A 23,726-nucleotide genomic window follows, 5' to 3' on the forward strand; every position below is an offset into this window, starting at 1 on the left:
TGGAGTTGTGGTCACATGCAGACACACAGATATTTGACACTGGATGAAGTTTGGGGTGAAATCAGAATCTCAGTGAGATGCCAAGAGTCTGACAGAGTGTGGGAATAACCCTATCAAAGAGGTGGGTCATTAAGCTTGGGTGTTGTTCTGGAGAAGAAAGGGGGGAAATGTGAAGTGTATCTATGGGAATATTAGCATATAAAAAGAAAAGTCAAAGGAAACCCAACAAAGAAGCCATTGGAAATGATGGGTCAGAAAGAAAACAGCATAGCAGCCTGACTTTAGGAAATCAGAGTGAAATTCCACTGTAAAAAGTCACAGTGGGGGAAAAAGAGAAAATGCTGAGTGTGGCAATCTCTTCTATTTGTCAACTCAAGGGCGTTAAATATTACTCTGCTATTATTGGGAAGAGAATGTCTCTAGTTATTAGGGAAGGTAATCATTGTTTTTGTATATTCCTTATTCCAATTTTTGTATTATTACTCTGGCTATTCTATTTCCTTTTCATTCCCTTGCATTGTTTCCATTTTTCTGTCGACTTTGGGTTTGACAGGTTCTTAGTCTAGCTTCCTAATGTGGAAGCAGGGGTCACTGACTTAAGACCTTTATTCTTTTCCAACGTAGTCATTTAAAGCTATACATTTCCACTAGGTAATGCTTTAATATCATCCCACACGTCTACTAAATTTGCTTTCATTTTGTTCAAGCCACATTCTAATTTCCCTTCTCACTTCTTCTTTGACACCTGAGTAATTTAAAAGTGTGTTAGTTTCTGATGTTAGTGGATTTCCTAGGTATGTTTCAATTTTTTATTATGATTCAATATCGCTGGGGTCAGGTACCATTATTGTATGAGTTGATTTTCTTTGAGTTTACAGACACTTGTTTATAGGTCCACAATATGGTCGAACTTGGTTACTACTCTGTGTCCATCTCATCATGCGTATCACACACCTTAAAAGTAAGCTGAGAAATACCTGCAGGATACAAAAGTAGGCAACCCCCCGCAAGATAAATTGTACAACATCTGGCATCCAAACAAAAGTTTCCAGGCATGAGAAGTGGTTGGAAAATATGACAGATAAGACAGAGAAAAAAACTGATCAGTGGCAATGGCCCCTTCAGTGACACAGAGGGTCAAATATGCACAGTGACATTAAATAGTTATGACAGCTGTGTTTCATACGTTCACAAAGCTAGCCATATGAAAGATATATAGAACACCCGCACAGATCATCCAGATGGAAACCACAATGAGTCAGATGATCAACTCATTGAGTGGGATTAAGAGTAGAGTAGGCTTGGCAGAAAAAATGGGTTAGTGAACTTAAAGCTACAGGGGGAAAAAATCTACAAAATAAAACACAAGAGAAAAGAGATTTTTTTAAAAAAAGAATAGAACTTCTGTGAGCTGTGGAAAAACCGTAAGCACCTTAGTATATATGTAATTGAACTCCTGAAAAACACCATTATGAGAACAACACTTGAAGAAATAATAACAAAGCATTTTCCACTTTCGATATTAATTTACAATCCCAAACTTCACAAAGTTCAGTCAAACACAAAACAAACACAAACATTATGAATTAAACTCCAATTTACTGAATTTGTGAGATGATGCTATGCCGTATTTTAGAGAAATGGCTAGTACTCCACAATCAAGTTACTGAGAAGTAGCGATTAAGAGAAAAATCTTAAAGCATCCACACGTGAAAGACAGGTTACATGTCATGCGACAAAGAGTAGGATTGAACAGTATTCTTGTGAGAAACGAGGCAAGCACGGGGAGAGTGGAATAACATCTACAGGGTACTAAGGTGGAAGAAACTCAATCTAGAATCACATAACCAGCACATAAATCTTTTGAAAATCAAAGAATATGTAGGGCCCGTAGGTGGCTCAGTTGGTTAAGTGTCCGACTCTTGATTTCGGCTCAGGTCATGATCTCACCGTTCATAGGATTGAGCCCCACATCAGGCTCTACACTGACAGCTTGGAGCCTGCTTGGGATTCTCTGTCTCTTCCTCTCTCTGCCCCTCCCTTGCTCGCTCTCTCTCCCTCTCTCTCTCACACACAACAAATAAACTTTAAAAAAAATCACAGAAGATGTAGATGCTTCAAACATACAAAAGCAGAAAGAATGTGTTAATATAGACAGCACTCCAAGAAAAGTTAAAAGCATCCTCAAATAGGAAAATGATATCAGGTGTGATTATGGAAATATGGGTCTATACAATGCAATGTGGAACATCAAACATTGTACATTGATTACGTGTAAGAACAGTTTCTTACAATTTGGATCTCTTTAAAGGATAATTGAATGTTTAAACCAATATAACAACATGAAAATTAGAACTGTGTTGTTAAAAGTTTTCCTTATCACCTAAATCTCTTTAAATTAAAAAGAATTTTAATGTTTACTTTTGAAAAGAGGGAGAGAGACAGAGCATGAGTGGGGGAGACCCAGAGAGAGAGGGAGACACAGAATCCGAAGTAGGGTCCAGCCTCTGAGCTGTCAGCACAGAGCACAATGTGGGGCTTGAGCCCACAGACTGTGAGATCATGACGTGAGCTGAAGTTGGATGTTTAACCAACAGAGCCACCCAGGCGCCCCCTAAAAATTTTTTGAATGTTTATTTACTTTTAAGAGAGAGTAGTGAGACAGAGTGCAAGTGGGGGAGGGGCAGAGAGAGAGGGAGACACAAAAATCCAGCAGGCTCCAGGCTCTGAGCTGTGGGCACAGAGCCCAATGCGGGGCTTGAACCGTGAGATCATGACCTGAGCCGAAGTCAGACGCTTCACCCAGGTGCCCCAACTTAAATCTCTTCAAAAGGCAGGCAACTCTTTAAGCAAATTTGATCTGGTTTGAGGAGGAGAGAAATGCAAGTAAACTTAGTCATCTTCACATATTCTACGTGAAGTGTAATATCATTTGCGTGTTGACGGTGAAACATTAAAGATGTGAACTGTGAGCCCTACAGTAACCACCAAAATAGCAAAATCATAGTGAACAAGCTTACAAGGGAGAAAAAAGAGAATTCTAAAAAATATTCAAATAATACGAAAGAAGGCAAAAAATGGGAAAGTGAGGACAGTGCAACAAAATACCCAAAATGAGACAAAGAAGAAGAAAACAAACAGCACGTGGTATTTTAAACCTTGCCAAATCACTAATCACTTAAATGTGAATGGTCTGTAAACTCCAATTAAAAGCAGAGTTAGTGAAGATGAACAAAGGCAAGACTCAAATCTATTATATGCTACCAACTAGACAGGCTGCCTATACATCCCCAACTGTGTATGTTTCCTGTAAAACACATTAAATATAAAGACACAAGGAGGTTAAATTTGGGGCGGCTACATTTCTAACACAAAGGATGTGTCACAGCAAAGACTATGACCAGTGATAAGGATTATTTCTTAACAATAAAAAGGCCAATTTATTAAGAGGATGTAAAATCCTAAACGCCGATGCACCCAATAACAAAGTCTCAAAAATGCAAGAAACAAACAAAACAGATATGGAAGGACCACCAGAGAAATTCACAGTTTAAGTGAGGGATTAAAATATCCTTCTCTGAACAACTGGTAGAGAAAGGAGACAGAAAAATTAGTTAAGGATATCAGAGATTTGTTCAACACTATCAACCAACTTGGCTTAATTGTAATAATAAAACAGTCCACCCAAGAATAGCCAAGGAGACATTTCTTTCAAGAGAACACAAACTATTTAGGATGTTAGACCATATTCCGGGCCATAACATCTTCTTAGTCAATGTGAAATGACTTTGTTGATATCTATAAGATTTTCATTTTAATAATGGAGAGATTCCAGAACCAAGTAGAAGGGGAGATATTAGTTACCTTTTAAGTCTGTATAGAGGATTCTTGGCCATCTGCCATTGTTTTCTATATTTAATTTTACATGTACAATACTTACACTTTTTAAAGATTAAAATCAGAGTTATGCATTAAATACTTTCAGAGTCTGTAACATTTTTGCCTTTTATGTAATTAGTATAATTTACTGTTGTAGAAAAAAATCGAGTGAAATACACGGCTGTGCATAAAGCCAGATTTTTGAAACTTAAAAATCCATTCCTACAAAAATACAGAGTCTTGATTTTTTTTTAAGTTTATTTATATATTTTGAGAGAGAGAGAGCAGGAGGGGCAGAGAGACAGAGAATCCCAAGCAGGCTCCACAGTGTCAGCACGGATGCAGGGTTCGAACTCATGAAGCGTGAGATCATGACCTGAGCCAACACCAAGAGTCAGAAGCTTAACCGACTGAACCACCCAGGTGCCCCCAGAAGCTTCTTTGTTTTTGTTCTTAAGGTAAAACACCCTGAGCAGTTTCATCTGAAATTTCAGGCATGACAAAGAAACTATCAGGGAAAAAAGAACTTTTTTAAAGATCGTATTGTCCGGTAAGCACTCGTGACCACAAGTTTCAGAAGTTGGTTTAAATATGTAAAATAAAAGCTGACAAATTAAACTAAATACTAATGATGAAACAAACAAACAAAGCTATCAGAGGCCTGAGCAAGATCCGATTTCAAAGGACCCCTGAAGGAGAGCTTGGCTCCTGTAATGAAGGAGGGGGTTTGGACTCTGGGATGCAGAGAATCGTAGATGAACACAGCAGAGAAGTATCCAAGTCTGACATGGAAGGGCACAGCAAAGCAGAGCCAAGAAGTGAAGTCCTGAAGAGCTGTGCATGATGTTGTGATTTATAGTAAGAAATCTGTATTGGGTCCTCTACCCTGCCCGGCACCTAAACCCTTGGAATTTCCTAAGGGATGAGAGTGATAAAGGTGCCCTTGTTAGGTTAAGGAGGCGACAGGGGTCTACTCCCGCAGAACGGGGGGGGGGGGGGGGCTGGTTGCCAGGGGAACCGACCCCCTGAGAAGAGGGTTGGAACTCGGTCCCAACCTCCCATCTCTCTGGGGAGGGGGTAAGGGCTGGAGGTTGAGTTCAGTCACCAATGGCCAGGGATTTAATCAACCATACCTAAGTGCTGAGTGCTTTATAAAAACTCGAAAGTGCAGGGTTTGGAGAGCTTCTGGGGTTGGCGAACACAGGAAAGTTCGGGGAGACAGGCTCATCTGGGGAGGGCACAGAAGCTGGGTTGTAGGACCAAGTGTGAGGAAACAGTCCTCTCTGTCTTTTCCATCCTGCTGCTCCTTAGTTGTATCTCTCTAGAACAAACCGGTGATCTAGTAACATGTTCCTCCGAGTTCTGCGAGCCGCTCGAGAAGACGAATCCGACCAAGAACAGGGTGGTTAGAACCCTGATTCGCAGCCAGCCAGGTCACAACCTGGGCTTCCAACTGGCAACTGACGTTGGGCAGCAGTCTCATAGGACTTGAGTCCTTACCGTGTGGGATCTGACCCTATTTCCCGGGAGATAGTGTCAGAATTGAGTTGAACTGTAGGATACCCTGTTGGTGTCACAGAATTGTTCAGTGGTGGCAAAACCCACACGTTGGTACCAGGCGCAGAACCTTCCTGAGAAAGGATGAATGTGTGCTCCTGAGTGATGCCCCACAGCCCCACCTTTGCCTGATGAAAACGTCCACCGCTTAGAGACTTCCGTAATGAGCCAGGAATGAGGAAATCTGCAGTCTTCAGAAATGACCTTAAATGAGAAGGTTATTGATTTAAGGCTCTTCCATCAATCTGTTGTCACGTGGGCTTCGGTAGCCAATACGATGTCCACATTAAAAAATTTACTTATTTTTGAGAGACAGAGCACAAATGGAAGAGGGGTAGAGAGAGAGGGGGACACAGAATCGGAAGCAGGCTCCAGGCTCCAAGCTATCAGCACAGAGCCCGACGCGGGGCTCAAACCCACAAACTGTGAGATCACGACCTGAGCTGAAGTCGGACGCCCAACCGACCGAGCCACCCCGGCGCCCCACGATGTCCATATTTTAGAGCTTGCCCTTTTCAGGAGTGTGGAAGATAAAGACATCAGTAGGCATTCATAGTAGCAGAGACTGGATGTTGAAGAGAAAGGGGAAGTAATTCATCTTAGCTGCTCACAGTTGGAGTAAACATGTAAATGAACCTGAACCCAGAACACAGGAGTTTTCTGACGGCCAATATGATCTATAATGACTTGATCACTTTCATGGTTGCCACATAGCAAAACTATAACTCTTCTACCTGAGACCAATCTGACATTTTATGTGAAATGCAATCCTACCGTTTTTTCACCCGGTGAAATTGCTTTCGTCTTCCTGGTACGGGCAATGGTGAAGAAGCCAGCATTGGGTTTGGAAACATGGAGTTTCACTGAGCAGTTGGGGTTACTGGCAGACAAGTTAGCACAAGCCTCGGGAAGAAGCCTCGTCCCTGAAATTACTCACTTTTAGAGACATTTGGGATTGTTTGTTTTTCTTTTCAGAACAGGAGCTGTGCATGAAAATTTTACAACGTGATAAAAATTTCAAAACGCGTTTACATGTTCGCAAAGATTTCCCAAGCGTTGGGTGTTTGAAAGGACTCATCGGACTCCACGGAGTTTACATTATCTAGAAGCTTCACTGAAAGGAAAAGGATAAGGAAAGAGAGAGAGGTGGGGGGATACAGAAGGGGGCATAAAGGGAGAGACAGACACTCAGACACACAGGAAAGGAGCAAGTGAACATCCAACGTCCAAGAGACATCCAAGGCACAAACTCCCTGGGTCTTTACTCTCGTATCAAATGTGCTATGTCTCTGAGCAGGACCAATACCTGGAAACAGAGTTAGTAACATCTCACTAAATCCGGACGAAAATGCAAACATTTCAGTGAAGACCTGAAACTCACCTACGTTAGCTCCTTTCTGTCAAAGGAGGAATAGAGTTAGTGGCTTTGCTAAAGCCACTTAATGAGGGGCTACTTGGGGAACTATCACGGCCAAGCAACAGAGACCACCAACGTGAATGAAAACCCAAAAATCCAAACACAAAAGGATTAACTCTTGTGATGGTCTCTCTGTTTAGCCCCTGTGGGATCTGCCCAGGGGAAGGGGCGGGTCCCTCCGCCATGAGGATGTTGGTGTTTGGGGCTGGGCTTCCCTACGCTTCCTGAAGTCACACACTCTCTTGTAACCACTGGGGTCTACAGGTCAGGGGATGATGTGGTTGCGTGAACAGACTTTCTCCGAGGGTTACTATGGTTTTACCACATGAGAAATATTGGTTTAAACAAACTCAATTTGCTCACCCGCTCCGTCCCACCAGGAGCTTCAGTGTTGGACACTTCCACCAGTGTAGACCATGTCTAAAAAGGAGACCTGAAACAAAACCCTCTTAAACGTATTCGACCTCAAAGACCCACGGCATCATCTCCTCCCTCTTTCCCTCACAAAAACAATCTAATTTTGGGAAAAACCGCACACAAGAATTCTCAAGCCCTATGGATCTGTAGACACATCTGAGAAGCTTTCAGAAAAACCGCATTGCTGTTTGTCAGCCTAGACTTTCTGAAGCAGAATCTTCAAGGGAATCCAGGTTCCCTGGAGCTACGTCTTCTGGCAGAATATACACAATTCCCAGACTCCCTTAGGTTGCAATGGCAATGTTGGTGAAAAGCACCAGCCTTGGGATTGCATGTGTCAAAATAAAGCAAGCAGCAATTCGACCTTACTTTGTCCTTAGGTTATAGCTAAACAGTCCCATTTCGCGTTTCTCTCTCTCTCTCTCTTTTTTTTAATTTCACATCGACATGGCTTCCATTAAGCTGAGCCGGACCTCCCAATCCTCCTGCCTGACAAGGCATCAGCCTCCTGTTCCAAGTGATTTACATGATGGTGGCAGACAATTTGCAGAAGTCAGGCAATTAATCAGGTAGCTAAAAACGTTTTTACTAAAGTAGTCAAGTAATTGAAACATCCCTGAGAAACTGTAATTGATCTACTTATTCCGGAGACAATATCTGGATATTATATAAGCAGGTCACATTTTTCCCCCCCAACCCCAAGCTCAAAACACCGGGTGACTGGTATTGGATATTTCAGTGCTGAGTTAGAATCCTTACGCAACATTTCACCCCTTCCTTTCCTACCAAGGGAAGGTAGAAAATTGGAATGAAGTATCAACACAGGAAACCGTAGTTTCTTTTTTAAAACAAAATAAATCAGCATCTTTTATTTGAAGATCCATAGTTTCTAATGCAATTTTCCTTGAGGGAGAGATAGAAATCTGAGTTTGCATTTGAAACAAAACAACAATATAAGCGTTCTCATTGAAGACTAAACGTATTTTGGCTCATTGGTTTCTTTCAAATTAGAAATAGCACATTTAGGGGCGCCTGGGTGGCTCAGTCGGTTAAGCATCCGACTTCAGCCCGGATCGTGATCTCATGATTCGTCAGTTTGAGCCCCGTGTCAGGCTCTGTGCTGGCAGCTCAGAGCCTGGAGCCTGCTTGGGATTCTGTGTCTCCCTCTCTCTCTGCCCCTCCCCTGCTCATGCTCTGTCTCTCTCTGTCTCAAAAATAAATAAAAACATTAAATGTTTAATAATAAACATTATTTAAAAAATTTAAAAAAAAAGAAATAGCAAAAACATTTGGGGGGCTTCTTAGAGTAAATAAGTGGCATGGAAGATTGGTTTTTGTAAAATTCTCAGATGCCTTTTGCATATCTCAAAGATGACTGAGCGTTCGTAGGAAGGCAGGATAACTCCTCATGGTGAGTGACAATGTTTTCAGAGTGTCCTCCTAGAGAGATTTGTTGCCAGAAGTAGATGGGATTAGGCCCCTTCTTGGTTCTGGAATGTCCCACACCAGGGGCAGACCTGTATTGAACGGTCCCTGGGACTTCGGAGTCTTTATGTGTGTGTGATCAAGGCCAGCTCAGAACACTGACTTCTAGCAGGGACTCCTCCAGCTGCCTTATGTGGGCATGATTTAAAATCAGGCACTTTCATATGTGGTCCTGCTACGGGTATCCCTCTGCGTGATTTAAAATCAGGCACTTTCAGGGGCTCCCGGGTGACGTAGTCAGTTAAGCGGCCACCTCTTGATTCTGATTCAGATCATGATCTCACAGTTCATGGCACGGAGCCCCGTGTTGGGCTCTGGGCTGAGAGCACGGAGCCTGCTGGGGATTCTCCCTCTCTGCCCTTCCCTGCTCTCTCTCTCTCTCAAAATAAATAAATAAACTTAAAACAATAACAAAATAAAATAAAATCAGGCACCTTCTACATAGCAGTGCTGCAGAGAGAACACAAAAATCCTACATTTAATGGTAGCACTGACGTCACTGATGCCAACACTACAGCATCAGGCTATCACGAAAAATGTTACACGTATGAAACACATTTCAGAAGGGTCCAGCTATCCCATGAGACTATTTTACCGGCTCGTGTTACACGTGTCTATTTGCCATTTGTATTTGGTGCTTCTCTGTTGAACGATGTTTGGAAAAGCAAAGACTGTAGACCAAGAAAATGGAGAGCTTCAGAAGAGTAGAAAGTGTTGACGCCTTAAATTCTAGTAGCAGAAAATCTATGTATAAAAATCACAGAAATGCAAATTAGTCACCCCCACCAGTATTCTGAATGACACATTGGTGTAACTGTTCTTGAGTATTTGCCCTTCTACATTGGAAATAATTGTAAGCATTTCCCTGGGGTGCCGGGGTGGCTCAGTTAAGCATCCAACTTCAGCTCAGGTCATGATCTCACAGTCCGTGGGTTCGAGTCCCGCGTCGGGCTCTGCGCTGACAGCTCAGAGCCTGGAGCCTGCTTCCGATTCTGTGTCTCCCTCTGTCTCTGCCCCTCCCCAGCTCACACACTCATTCTCCCTCTCTCTCTCTCTCTCAAAAATAAACAGTAAAACAAAAATTTTTTTAAAAATTTAAAAACTTTAAGCATTTCCCAAAAGCACCTCCATTGTAATTATCTCCAAATCTTGTGAACGGATGGCCCTCTTTTACTTGGTTTTTCCTTGAAAAAGGAAAGAATAAGAGACTTTATTATGAAGCGTATCACCTCTTAGTGATTACATAGTGCTCAATTTGTCCCCTATTCTAGGGTGTTAGCAATCGTAGGTTAAGGGGGCCTTCACCTGCTGAAAAAATACAACCCATACATAATGGCTAATTCTGTTTTTCTTTTGTCTTTGGGGTGTATGGCTTTGTGAACAGGCATATAAAGTGTTGTGTTTTGCTTTAATAAGCAGTAAGGATTTTGCTTCAGCCATGGCTAGACTTTGTTGGCTGACCAGCACAGTCACATTCATATGCTTAGTATGGCAAAGCAAAAGGTAGGCACCACAGTGTAGACGGTGAGCCTCACCCTGTGTTCTGAGCTCTAGCCACAGGGACACAGGGGACAGGCTATCCTGGGCGGGCATGTGAGGAGATCTGGAACTTGCATGCACTCAGTAGAACGAGGGATGTAAGCAGCATTCATGTAGCAGCCCATCCCAACTGTCACGTCCCAGTGAGTTCTGCCATGGTCCAGCCATCGTCACCGGCACTGAGCTTGTATGGCTCATGGACACGAAGGACCCACTGTACACGCCACAATACCCTTCAGTGTGACCTCACAACTCAGCTACTGTGAGCTGCTGAAGAAGAAAGTCACCCTAGTCTTTTTTCTACTTGGTTTCCCCATCCCTTGGCACAGTCACAATAAACACTTAGTGTCTTTGCGTTAGATGAATGGGCTTTGGGGAGGTAGGTGGCACCCGGGCGGAAGCAAGACACTCAGAGTGTAGAATTTGGACGCAGTGGACCTTGCAGGTGAAAATGATGCGAAATGTGCCTCTCGGTCCCCAGAGCACTGGAAGAGCAGATACCTTGAGGTTTAGACTCAAGAACAATAAAGCTAAGCTCCCTCTAGCTCATCACTATGGTGCCTCTTCCAGGAATCTGTCCCTGGCTTTTCAAGGCCATGATGGGCACCGTATTGGGAAGGATCATGGATCAGAAGACCTATGACTGCCATATATACATAGAATTGTACTATTTTACAATTTTCCAGAAGGAAGATGCTGAGTGAGAGTCTAGATGCGGCTTGGGTGAGTATGGAAGAGGTAAGTGAGGAGGGATACTTTTCTTTCCATAATGTAATTGTATGGCCAAAATGAGATCCAAACAAGGACTGTGGGTAGAAGACAGATTTATGAAAATGTACTGTAGTTCCTGGAGAAGACTTCCATATTTTTGGAATCTTGACAGGATCAATGCAAAGAGGTTCCAACTTCCACAGGAAACAACATGGCGGAGAACATGCATTTGCATGTGTCAGTCTACTTAAAATAAAGCTACTTAAAAAATCATCCAAGATTTTTTTTTTTAGGATATCATTTATATGCAGAAAAAACCGAAAATCAGTAGATTAGTTTCCCAGTGAAACTGGTCACCCAGGATTTTAAATGGAGACCTTACATCCGGAGAGTTCAGCTCTGAAATCATAGGGCCTATTTCAGAGTTCGATCGTGGAGGTTGTATCAACCAAACAAGAAGCAAGACAAATTGGGAATTACAAAATAGATTCCCGTATAATATTTTGCATCTGAGTTATTTCTACACTATATCTTAGTTTTATGACTGAACAGTAACGATCTAGTGTTGGCTGAAAACATGACGACAATTTACATGCGTGTTCACATTATATACTTGCAAGTAATTATTTGGAACTGATTTGATAGTCACTCAGCTTTGGTTTTTTAATTATAAAAATATTAACATAAATTTACTCATGATTTATCTCACGCAACTCCCCATTTTTTTTCCGACGACGCCCTTCTACACCGGTCAGGTTTCGGCATTCTTCCCTTTGGGATGTTGTGGTTTTTCTGGCTTCAGATAGAAAATGTAAAAAGCACGTTTAAAAGCCGGAGAACGGGTAAGGAAGAAAAGGTTAGGACAACATAAGGTCCTCATTGTGCCGCCAGCTAATTACACGTGTGGTCCCAGGGAAATGAAAACGGCATGTTATCAAGGAGACACTTTGCATTCTCAAGTCTGCAAAGTAAGCAGCTTCATTTTCAGGGCTACCCACTGGCCCTTCATGACAAGCCAACTCAATTCTGACCGTAAAATGCTCGCGGCACACCGTGTGCCCATCTTTCCCCCAGATCGCCGCCACGGGGTGGGCAGGAGGGAGATTCTTCTTGGTGTTGTTTCAAAACGGGTCCTCGTGCTGTCGAACACGTTTTTTGACGGCAGGGTTTAGCTGCCCTTAAGGCGTACAATGGGAGAGGGTGGGTGAATAGGTAGGCTCCTTGACACCAGTAGCTGCGGAATCAGCCCAGAGGGGACAGGGACGAGGGGGCTGACTGACGCCCTGGGACTCTTCTGGGCGCCCTGCTCGGGCGACTCTGGCAGGCGGGCACCGGGAAGATAAATCGCATAGGTGCACGTACACACAGGCGTGGAGAGAACCGTCCATGCAGAGAGCTGTGTGTGCCCTGAATTACGATGCAGGTCCCCTCCTAAAGCCGCCAGCTGCCTCTGCTGACACGGATCCTTGAAGAATGGCAAGGGACAGCAAGGAACAAAGCAGGCAGAGCCGGCCCACGTGGAGCTGGCGCCGTTTGAGCAGGTGCATCAGCAGGCGGGCTGCAGAAGGTGGTGGCTGCCTGAGCCCCGGGCCGCGACGCGCGTCTGTGACACTGAACTGCGGGGCGACATGAGCTCTTGTCTCATTTGCCCCCTACTGTGGCCTCAGGCTTCTGAGGCGGCTCCTCTCCTGAGCCACAGAAAGGCGGCAAGGAGGGTTGACCTGGTGAGAAGCTGAGAAAAACAGGTGTTGGGCGGACCCCTCTGATGGCAGTTGAGCTGCATCTCGAAACTGCCCACTTGGGAACGAAGAGGGCAGGCACCGTGCTGGCCCCCATCCTGCCCCTGTGAATTCCGGCCCCCACCCATACACCTTGATGTCCTCACACACCCCGGCGGCCTGCGGAGGTCGGGAGGTCTGCAGCTTTGGAAGAGTGTGCAGTCCTGAAAACAATTTGCAAGTGGTGCAGAAAAATGTCCCAAAGAGAGTGTGGGTGTCAGGGAGACCGCTCAAAATACACATCTTTCCCTAAGCGCCTACAGACCATTGTAATAGTTGACCACATATTAAGTCATAAGAACGCTCAAGACATGCCAAAGATAAAGTGCCTTGGAGACCACGCTTCTGTCTACCTCTTCCTCCATATTCTATTGACACGGACGGACACTAACGTATACATTAATGAGAAGGTAGGTAATGAATCCTTGCCTATTTAATAAAACACACGAACAGGGGTTACGTAAATCAGCACTGGGTCACAGGAGGCATTATAACCAGAAATCCAAAGTACTATTAGAAATAAATGGTACTCGTTGTCCCACCTACCAAAATACTATGTTGAAATAGACTGAGTCACGGGGGGATATCACGTCCTGAAAATTTACATGAGAAAACACACTATCTTGAAAAGAATGAAGTATTTCACATAAAGGTAACAACAGTATCTAACAAACAGATAAGAACAGTAGCACAAACCCCAAGGATGTGAAGGGAAAGATAACGCAAGTAAGAGAAGAAACAGACAGTAGAGATTATAACCGTAGCAGTTGTTATAACAACAACAGTTGTTCTTTATAATAAATTGGAAAAAGAGGTAGGTCTCCGGCAATACTGACTAACAGATGAGGAGACAAGACAGAAAGAAGTGGGGCTGTATGGCTAGTATTTCTCCAGTCAACTGGCTAACAATACAAGGGGATTACATTTTAAATACAGGAGGGATGGGGGAGCTGGGGTGGCTCAGTCGGTTGGGCGTCTCACTTCGGGGCAGGTCATGGTCTCGCGGTCTGTGACTTCAACCCCTGCATCGGGCTCTGTGCTGACAGCTCGGAGCCTGGAGCCTGCTTCGGATTCTGTGTCTCCCTCTCTCTCTGCCCTCCCCTGCTTACACTCTTGTCTCTGTCAATCTCTCTCAAAATTAAATAAATAAATGAATGAATGCATGGAGGAGGGGTCATCAATGCAGGTAAGGCAGAGATGAAATGCAGAGGAGAATATCATCACCCTTTTACAGACTCTGGTGTTCGGGAGGGACGTCATTCTTAAGCAAAGTTTAAGAATCTTTTTTCGGGCTGGCTTACCAAGAGGTGACAGGAATGAAACTCGTATGTGGTGAAGACACTACAGCAGTGCTTAAAAGGGCTTCCGACAGAGAGGACGTTCACGGGCCATTCAAGAAGCAGATCATCCCAGTTTTATACAAGTGACCGAAGAAAGGGGAACAATACACATGTAATGGCCCCCATCCTGCTGTTAAGGCTGATGTGAGTTTAACAGGCAGCGGGGGGCGGGGGGGGGGGAACCAAACAAACAAGAAGTCCATTGCAGTTAGGAATTTGGTTTCAAAAATCTAAACGCATTATGAACACGTTTCACCCAAGAAGGTACCAAAAATCAAAAGAGGGTGCCATGACCTAGTTGGGGATGTCCCTGCATGGCAGAGATTTATCACGGGGTTGGATTTTGAGAGAAAAATAAAATCACCTGGATGAAAGGAGAAAAAGCAGTGATAATATTTGAGTTTCCTCTGTCAAAACTGTCTGTAATTAGGAATCCAAAGGAACTTACTTAAGGGTTAAAAGAATGCATAAAAATGTCACAACAAACGCCTCCTGAAATGGGGAGGTACCATCGTTACATCAGACGTGAGAAAAGGGTGCAGGCCTTGAGATGGTATCTATCAACCCCCCCCGGAGCCCGTGGACATCAAGCGTAGGTGCAGATGTGATCTGAAAGCATCCTTCATGCATTGTGGGTCAGAAAAATTGGGGAATCCTCCTTGAAAAACAGGTCAGGGGAGCGTGAGTGGCTCTGTTGCTTAGGCCTCCAATTCTTGACTTCAGCTCAGGGTTCCCGTTCATACATAGCACCATGAATGTCTGATAGATTTACACACTAAGACCGTGAGTTCCACCAGGTGACCCCCCCACCCGTCACCCTGTTTTGTCAAAGTCAAGGAAAAAATAAAATACGTATCCGCATTCAAGAGCACATGTTGATGAAACATACGTTCACTTAACCAAAGGAAGAAAACCCTGAATGCAGGATTTGCCGTGATGTTTAAGTCAAGATGGGGAGACGTGTTCGTGAGGAGGATGTTAGATAAATTAATGTTCGTCATGGTCCTCGATTTTGTTTGGTGGATGGGCTGAAATACACTCCGGGCTCCAAGCTGTCAGCACAGAGCCCGACTGGGGGCTCAAACACATGAACCGCGAGATCATAATCTGAGCAGAAGTCAGATGCTTAACCGACTGAGCCACCGAGGCGTCCCTCCGTATTTCAGGTTCTTGATACAGCATTTTGTTTACAGTGTTGGGAACACAAATGATGAATGGTTGGACCTCAGGAATACATACACTTCCTATGTCAACAGAAGTACACAGGGGACAGTAAGTTGTCTGTCCCCAGCCCTAACACATGCCACCAGCACACAGGTGACATACATCTGCGTCAGGTGAATCATGAAGTCTCTAGCATTGTATGATTACATCCATCAGAAAGCTTGTTTCAAAAAGTAAGGAAAGGTTGCCTCATCAGTGCTGAATGCATTCCCATGGGTAAACAGACCTCCCTAAACAAAATGTTTGGAAATGAAAAGAAGAATGGAATGGAATGGAATGGAATGGAATGGAATGGAATGGAATGGAATGGAATGGAATGGAATAGAATAGAATAGAATAGAATAGAATAGAATAGAATAGAATAGAATAGAATAGAATAAGGACTGATCAGCTGAAAAAAGCCTTTGGAAAAAAAATTCTGAAGCCAGACTTTATGGACATTATATTTAACTTGGGTGTTGGTGTATATTTTCTGAACTTGATATTTTCAAAATATGCATCCCAGTCTTGAAAACTGGAAACTAACAGACAATATGAATTTCTGTGATGTCTACATGTTTCCTTTTGTACAGGAATTGGTTATTAAAAATACTGAGCTGATGTTATTTAATTAGTCGTCTAGCTAGCAATTAGAAGATTGTTTGACCAATACTGTACAGACTTTCTTTCCCCCCATATTTTCCTCGATGGTGTTATCTGTCATATCTTTAAACAAACGTGTGTACTGAGTATTTTGCACAGATATTTTTAGAATGTGGCAGGTTAAAGGAAAAGGAAGTGTGAATCAGGTACACATCAAATCAAAGGTAACAGATGGTCACTTAAAAACATAAATATCTTTGCACCCAGTCTGGGCACACACTTTCCTTCCTGCCTCAGCTGGGAGTGAAAGGTATCTCAAGTGTCTATGCACAGGGGTTACAAGTGAAACCATTATTTTAAGTAGCAAGTGCAGTTTGAAAGTCTCTGGTTGTTGGTGAGGGCACTGATGTTGGTTGCAAGACCAATGTGAGGCTGGCTCATTATATGAGCTATCCTTTTACCATCAGCCCCAGGCACATACACTAGAGAGCTGAAGAAGGTTCAAAACTTAGCTCAGCCTCCTGTTGACTTGGAGGAGAAGAGTGGAGGTCCTGGGGAGAAAGAGAGGCAGCAGTTGCCAAAGAATACGATTGGGATATTCTAGATCCGAGTAAAAAGCCCACTTAATCTCCCCCCACCCCTGCGCTTAGGACTAATTTGGAACATCTTCCAGATCACCATGCATTCTGAGACTGAGATGCCTTCTCAGAAATTAGCAAGTCCTCTCAGGGGGACACTACCCAGTCAGGGGACGTTCCAGGAAGCTGCCAGCTTCTGGCAAGCTCAATGGAGGCTCCGTTGGGTCGTTAACATTCAAATGGATGCATACATTTGTCCTGAGGCTTCGGACAGAGGTCGTGACCAGAGATTATGCATATTCGCTCTAGGAGGGGACATTTCACTCAGTCCAGGATTATTATTTTGTCATCAGCAAATGCCTGTCATTTCTCATGAGCCAGTTGGAGTGTCCATTGTGTGTCCCATTCTGTTTGGCACAGAGAAGAGAATACTGAATGCTATTTTAGGGCAGATGGATTAATCTGCCTTGGTTCTGAGGTACCAAGTTTTATTACTTTTCAATTCAATTGTATCAGAAGGAATTACATCTGCGCCCCTAGAGATAATATATCTGTACACATGGGCATGCACAGACACACATTCACACACACACACACACACACACAATCTACTATCTGCGGTGGGGGAAACAGAAATTGGAGAAGAATATGAAAGACCTTACTGGGGGGAATAAACACACAATTCTGGGATATCATTATTTGAAGATGTAAGGATATCACGTGAGTGCATCCCAACTAGTCATGATGGCATTTGATATAATGGGACCGGTTGATTCAATATCCCAGCGCTTCTGGTCCTGGTGACAGCCTCGCTCTGGGAATCCCAACCACTTCCTGCTCCATTTTATATTCTGTGTGCAAGACCTTCCCATCCTGAGTTCTAGCCCCACAAGGTGCTCTATGCTGACTGTGGAGCCTGCTTGGGATTCTCTGTCTCTGTCTCTCTCTCTTTCTCTCTCTCTCCTTCTCTTTCTGCCCAACCCTGGCTTATGCTCTCTCACACTCTCAAAATCAATAAATAAAAACTAAAAAAAATTCTCTCTTCAGAAGCATGTAACAATGGGAGTATTTACCCAGGAAAACTTTTCCTTTCAAACATCAGACAAAATTCAGTAATTTACTGGGAATCATTGCCAATTTGCTAAAGGTTAGGATTAGGAAAACATGATTTGCTATGGGAGAAAAATATGTCTACATTTGAGGCACAATTTTCGTATTTCCTTGGATGTCTCAATATTATTGGAAGGTTTCTATGTTCACAAGTAAACAATTTAGATGAAATAATATTATTCATATCAAATAAAGGTCTTCAGAATGATAGAAATTATTGAATGCAATCCATTATTCCCCCTTATGCTGGCCATTTCAGTCAATGATTTCTGGGCAACTTCCTAGAGGTGGAGGGATTTGGAACAGGTTGAGAGGGTTAGAAGTGGGGGAGGCTGGAGGCTTTCTGCTTTATAACAATGAAACTCAGCAACATGAAAATCCTCAAAATGTAGACTTCTCAGGCCAACTTCCCCATGCCTCTTAAATGCAGCTACATATCAAAGCGTTGTGGGTACTAAGGAATGGAGATTCTCAACATAAAAGGTTTTAAAAACTGTTAAATGTCCAAAATTGCAAATTAGGTGTCTGTGGGCTTATCTTATTGTACATCCATATCTATTTGTGATCAAATGAGCATTAGGATCCAAGCAAAATGAATTAGTAATTCTGCGCAGAAAATGAGGTTTGATTTATGACATGAACGTCACGCCCTGGCACAGTCTGAAACTCTTTTACAGTTTCTTCAAATTGAAATTGACCCTCTTTTCTCAAAGAGTGTAATTTAAAACACCTTACAACCAATTATCTCCAAATGAAATTATTTAACATGTACACAAGACAAGGTTCATTTGCTAATGAAGACCGTAACAATTTGTGAAGGTGTTTATAGAATTACCAATATTTATTCAACAGAAATCTATTGAATTGAGGCTAAAAGCCAGTGCTATGGTGCACCTTTCAATCTGTCTTTGTTTGCTTGTTTTTAATAATTAATGAGGCTTCCAATATTGCAGATGAATGAATATTAACAGACACAGTAAGATGTGGCTAGATATAAAGAAGTCTTGAAAATTTATTGGAGGCAAAAAAAAAAGGATTTACTCTGTATTCTTTGTTAATAAAGCACGAGTACTTGTAAGCATTAACTAATATTTCTGGGTCCTGAGTTTTAATCCCTTTCAATAAACCCGTTGGTCTCTTCAATGGAACGGTCATTGTCTACTGCCATATTAATTTGAGTTTGGAAAGGGAGCCTGCCATGTTGGGTCCATGAGACCCTCTATGTTCTAAAGGAGAGCCACCCTATGTTTTCCTATATGGGTGGAAATCATCATGGTGGGGGCAACTTCACAAGACTTGCATTCTGCCTGCCTTTAGTCCACACCCTGAGTCCAGGAGAACCCAGTTCAAGAAATTAGGAACAGAAGCAATTGCATTGTCTACTTTGGAAATCAGTTAAATGTGTTCCTTAAAAAGAAGATACTCCTTTCTTTTTGGTGAAGCATTCTTGGCATCTTGATTTGGTTTTAAATTTGTCTCTATCCACAGCAGTGTGTGTGTGTGTGCATGTGTGTGTGTGTATGTGTGTGTGTGTATTTTCTCCTTCCTCTTCCCCAATCAAAAGCACCAAAAACTCTCTTTGGAGAATACATCCATTACAGAAATTTGAGAGACTCGGCTTCTTTTAAACACAGGTCCTGGACTTTGTAGGACATGTTTATGTTTATGCAGAATTCGGGAACGCACCCTCTCCAATTTCCTTCCTACGGTCGTGAGAAGTAGGCACAGAAGGTACATATATGTGCACACAGAAGCCAATGACGTCTCAAGTTCCCCAAATACTGCTTTAGACCAAATCTCCAGTCTTCCACCATCACGTAGCCACGCAGAACCCCAGTGGTTTTGCGATGAAGGGGACGTTCAGTAAGTGAAAGCTGATATTTGTGAAAGAGACGATTTTATACAAAATCCTTCATGAAGGAAAAGAAATATACATGACGGATGATATCAGCAAGGAGCTTGACCTTAACCTGGGAAAGAATATGTAGAAGGAGAGATTTTGCTGTAGTCCTTCTGGACAGAAACTCTTGGTTTAAATCTGTGAAGATACCTGGCTGGAACAGACTGCTTTCCACCTCATAAAATCTGTCTGTGTTTGTGTTTATACTGGCGACCTGCCATCCTGTTTGGGTAAACACCTACGCCTTTACGCCAATTCAAAGGTGGCTGTTGTGGTCCAGGGAACAGCACATAGATGAGGCAGGCAGAAAAGTCCGAATGCCCCATTAATTTCGACGCTCTGAGAAATGTGTAATGCTCATAGCATTTGACCTTCCTGGGGCACCTCGGAGATTTCAGGCATAGAAAAGGAACCTCCATTTTGTAATCCGTTAGTTAACGTAAACCGAAAGATTTCTATCAGCTATCTTGCGGCAATATCTGTCCGTTACCAAGCTTTCCGCATAAGTAAACGCTACCCCAAAAGATTGTCCATCTAGAGGATGCTACCAGGGTTAGAGGCAAACGGGACGACTGTATTAAAATGCATGGAGTTGATCATGTTCGAGTACGAACGCATTTGTTCTCAGTTTCGGGAGGGTGACCAAAACTGAAGAAATGGCTGACCCACATGCCCAGATGTGTTAGAAACAGACAAATGCAAACGTGTGTGTGCCTACAGCAATACCTATAGTCAGGGTGGGGGTTTCTCAGCAGCCCAGACGCAAGGGTCACCTCTAAGATCAGACAAGAGGCAGGTAGAGGGAAGCCAGATGTTGGAGGAGGCCCCACAGTGCGGGGCACTCCAGGAAATCTTCCAGGATAAAGGAGCAAAAGCCTTGGCAACAGGGCACCAGGCAGTTATCAAGGAGAAAATAAAATGTTGGCTATGGGGGCTCGGGCTATAACCCAAGAGGAGAATGTGGGGTCAGCGATCCCCAAACTCATTCCCTTGTGCCAGCTAGATTAGATCAGCAACATTGGAAGGGGTTGCTTCCAAGTGAGACCAGCGGGCAGGCAGACTTGATTTGGCCACATGGCAGCATCTGAGAGGAATGAAGAGTCTGGAAGTTGGCATCCACCCCCCACTGCCAGGGGAAGCAGTATAAAACCTATCAAGAGCTAAATGCACATCACTCACCAGGGAGAGAGAGCAAAGGCTCTATCAGGCAAGTAACAGGATCTCAAGTAAATGGACACACGAAACGTGTACCATACCATCAACTAACACAATGAAATAGAAAGTGGAAAGGATAATGGCGGATGCCTCTTGAAGCGATGCTAGGAAATTTAATACAGGGAAGCGTATATCCCACTTTAATAAAGAAGTGAATTTGTAACCTAGGGGATGGCCAACATTTTCTGCAAAGTGCCAAAATACTGCACATAATGACTTTGCCGGTCGTACGGTCTGGGTGACGACTGCTCGACTCTGGCATTGCAGCAGGAGGGCACAGAATGGGGAGAAATACGTAAGAGAATGGGCATGGCTGTGTGCCAATAAAACTTTATGTACACACACATCAGGTGGGCCCCAACTGGTCTCGGCGCTGTGATTCGCTGGCCCATGTTTCCCTTGCTACACAGTATTAGCATCTTTCTTTTTAATGTTTTTTTTATTCTTGAGAGAGACAGAGCATGAGTGGAGAGAGGGGCAGAGAGAGAGGGAGACACAGAATCTGAAGCAGGCTCCAGAGCCATCAGCACAGAGCCCGACACGGGGCTCGAACTCACAAACTGCGAGATCATGGCCTGAGCCCAAGTCTGATGCTCAACGTACTGAGCCACCCAGGCGCCCCTCACAGCATCACCATCTTATGGGAGAGGAGACACTCAGCCCCCCAACACCCAAGACCTGTGGAAACAGAAGGTGTGTTTGTTACAAGACGCCCAAGAGAACATTATAGAATGCACTGCAGTCTATTGTCTTATGCTCCGTCACCTTATAAGATTCAGGGGAAGTAAAGTTGCAATGTGCGTGTTGCACGCACTTACACACACACACACACACACACAATGTTTGAAAAGCACTGCTCCAACACTTGGTTATTAATGGTGTTAACCTGCTCATCAGAGGAAATCTGATCATCAGAGGATTAATGGTGTTAACAGTACCATTCCTCTGCTCATCAGAGGAAATCTCTTCATTGTTGAGACTACCCTAAACATTGTTATGAAAGTCTCAAGGGGGAGAAAAAAACTAAAAGTCACCTCCATAAGAAAAAGTACTAAAAGTCGGCAAAGAAGAATAATCTGTATGGTCCACAGCGTGTCTCCAGTGAGCTGTGACCGAAAGGCAGGGTCCCCCTTCCACATCTTCCACGCATGTGATGTCCTGCACGACAGGACACCGTCACCATCAGGGTGATTCCTGCTGCCAGGCTCCCACCGCTCTGGCATCGGGAGCAAGGAGGGGAAGGGTGTCCGCAGAAGTTAGCAGCAACCACGCGTGCGAAGACCGAGAAGTGGGACAGCGGGGAGAAGGGGGCGCCACACTGTCTGGATGTCCCCACAGTCACATACATCTCTACGCCTGTGTCTACGCCTACTTCCATTTCAACATCTGTATCTCTACCATTGTGGACTGCAGGACCTTCAGAGAGGTCCCTCTCAAGGAACTTCACACCTGCCAGCCTTCTTCAGATGCCCCAGAATGTTCTAGCTACACGGTTAACCACAACACACGTGATCGCCGGCCCCGAAACACTCCCTGCTCTGCACAACCCAGATAAGGGATCGCCTGCAGGACTCCCAGGAAAAAGGACAACTGTACCTCTTACCATAAATTTTCATGACTCTTGTTCATAGGGTTTAGGGGCCAGAACTTAACTTGCACGTCCGCAGACACGGAGCTATGGGCAGAAGAGCGAGAAACGCCGCAGAGTGGAAAAAATAAACAGCTATCGTGGTCGTAACTGAGTGAACTGTATTGCACGTGGCCTGTTGAGACACATGTGCCCTTCTCCTCCTGTTCCAAAAGGTTTGTTCCTGTGTGCTTGAAAATGTTTTCGGTTTTTTTTCCCTTTCCTCATGCTCGGGAATCAGTTCCATTTGCATGGTTACGTAGAAGTGGAAACAAAGAGGAATCCTTTGGAACATGGAAAAGATAAAGGGTTGACCCTTCTGTTATGCACTCTTAGAAGGAAAATGTGCGTGTGAGCACGTGCACACACATATGCACGTAAAATGTCATAATCCTACACATTCCACGCACCTAGGACAAGTAAGCTATCACAGCCATGCGATGAACCAATAGTCACCTACCTGAACACTGTCATCCGGCTGATGGGTAAAAATTCCAATAAGAAAAAAGAATCCTGGGGCGCCTGGGGGACTCGGTCAGTTAAGCGACCGACTTCGGCTCAGGTCACGATCTCAAGGTCCGTGAGTTCGAGCCCCGCGTTGGGCTCAGTGCTGACAGCTCAGAGCCTGGAGCCTGCTTCTGACTCAGTGTCTCACTCTCTCTCTGCATGTCCCCCGCTGATACGCTGTCTCTCTAAAATAAATAAACATTGAAACCATTAAAAAAAAACCCAGTCCATCTCTCCCGTTGACGATTTCTAACAAAACTAATGAACCTAACTCAACCAACACAGCAAACAGCAAAGTGGAAAATAAGGAAACTGGGCGCTATGTCCCCATCGAAATGCACACAAAAATACTTAAAAAAGCGAGATTTAATAAAAAAACCAGTGCATCTCTCTACAAATAACCTCAATCCTGTTGTGTTGAAGTCAAGTGTGTAGTGAAAAGGGGGAAAAGGGAGAAAGGAAGATCTTACTACAGAATAGAAGGAAGGCTGTAATTCCTGTGAAATGGTGAGCTGGACCCAGAACACATTCAAGTGTTTGGAGCTCTCCCAAACCCCACCTCTGCATCCCCATCACTTAATGCTTCTCTAAAGACACATCTTCAATTCTCATTCCTCTCTTGCTTCTCCAGGCTTCTCTTAGAGCAGCCACTGAAAAAAGGTCACTGATGCTTTCAACAGTTAGCCTGTTGTTGCTAAACTCTCGGGTCAAGGCACAGCACTGACCTTGTGAGACCCACAGCTATGTGATTATATCCCTGAATTCTGAGTGAGCGCAACGCACAGGGTCTCCTTGCCAGCTTTCAACCCACAACGGAGGAGGCGAGACACGTACATCTTTGCTGACTTAGCTATGGAGAA

General features: G+C 43.9%; 1 long non-coding RNA gene across 1 annotated transcript in view; it reads right to left on the reverse strand.

Moving 5' to 3' along the window:
• Window positions 1–23,726, reverse strand: part of LOC128311542 (uncharacterized) — a 200,107-nt gene that overhangs the window by 18,818 nt on the left and 157,563 nt on the right. Inside the window, exon 3 of the long non-coding RNA XR_008289991.1 lies at window positions 22,820–23,051. This is a non-coding gene — a long non-coding RNA (uncharacterized LOC128311542). The remainder of the gene's footprint in view (window positions 1–22,819; window positions 23,052–23,726) is intronic.

The sequence above is a fragment of the Acinonyx jubatus genome, chromosome X (genome assembly GCF_027475565.1).
Source record: "Acinonyx jubatus isolate Ajub_Pintada_27869175 chromosome X, VMU_Ajub_asm_v1.0, whole genome shotgun sequence".
NCBI classification, from domain to species: Eukaryota; Metazoa; Chordata; class Mammalia; order Carnivora; family Felidae; genus Acinonyx; species Acinonyx jubatus.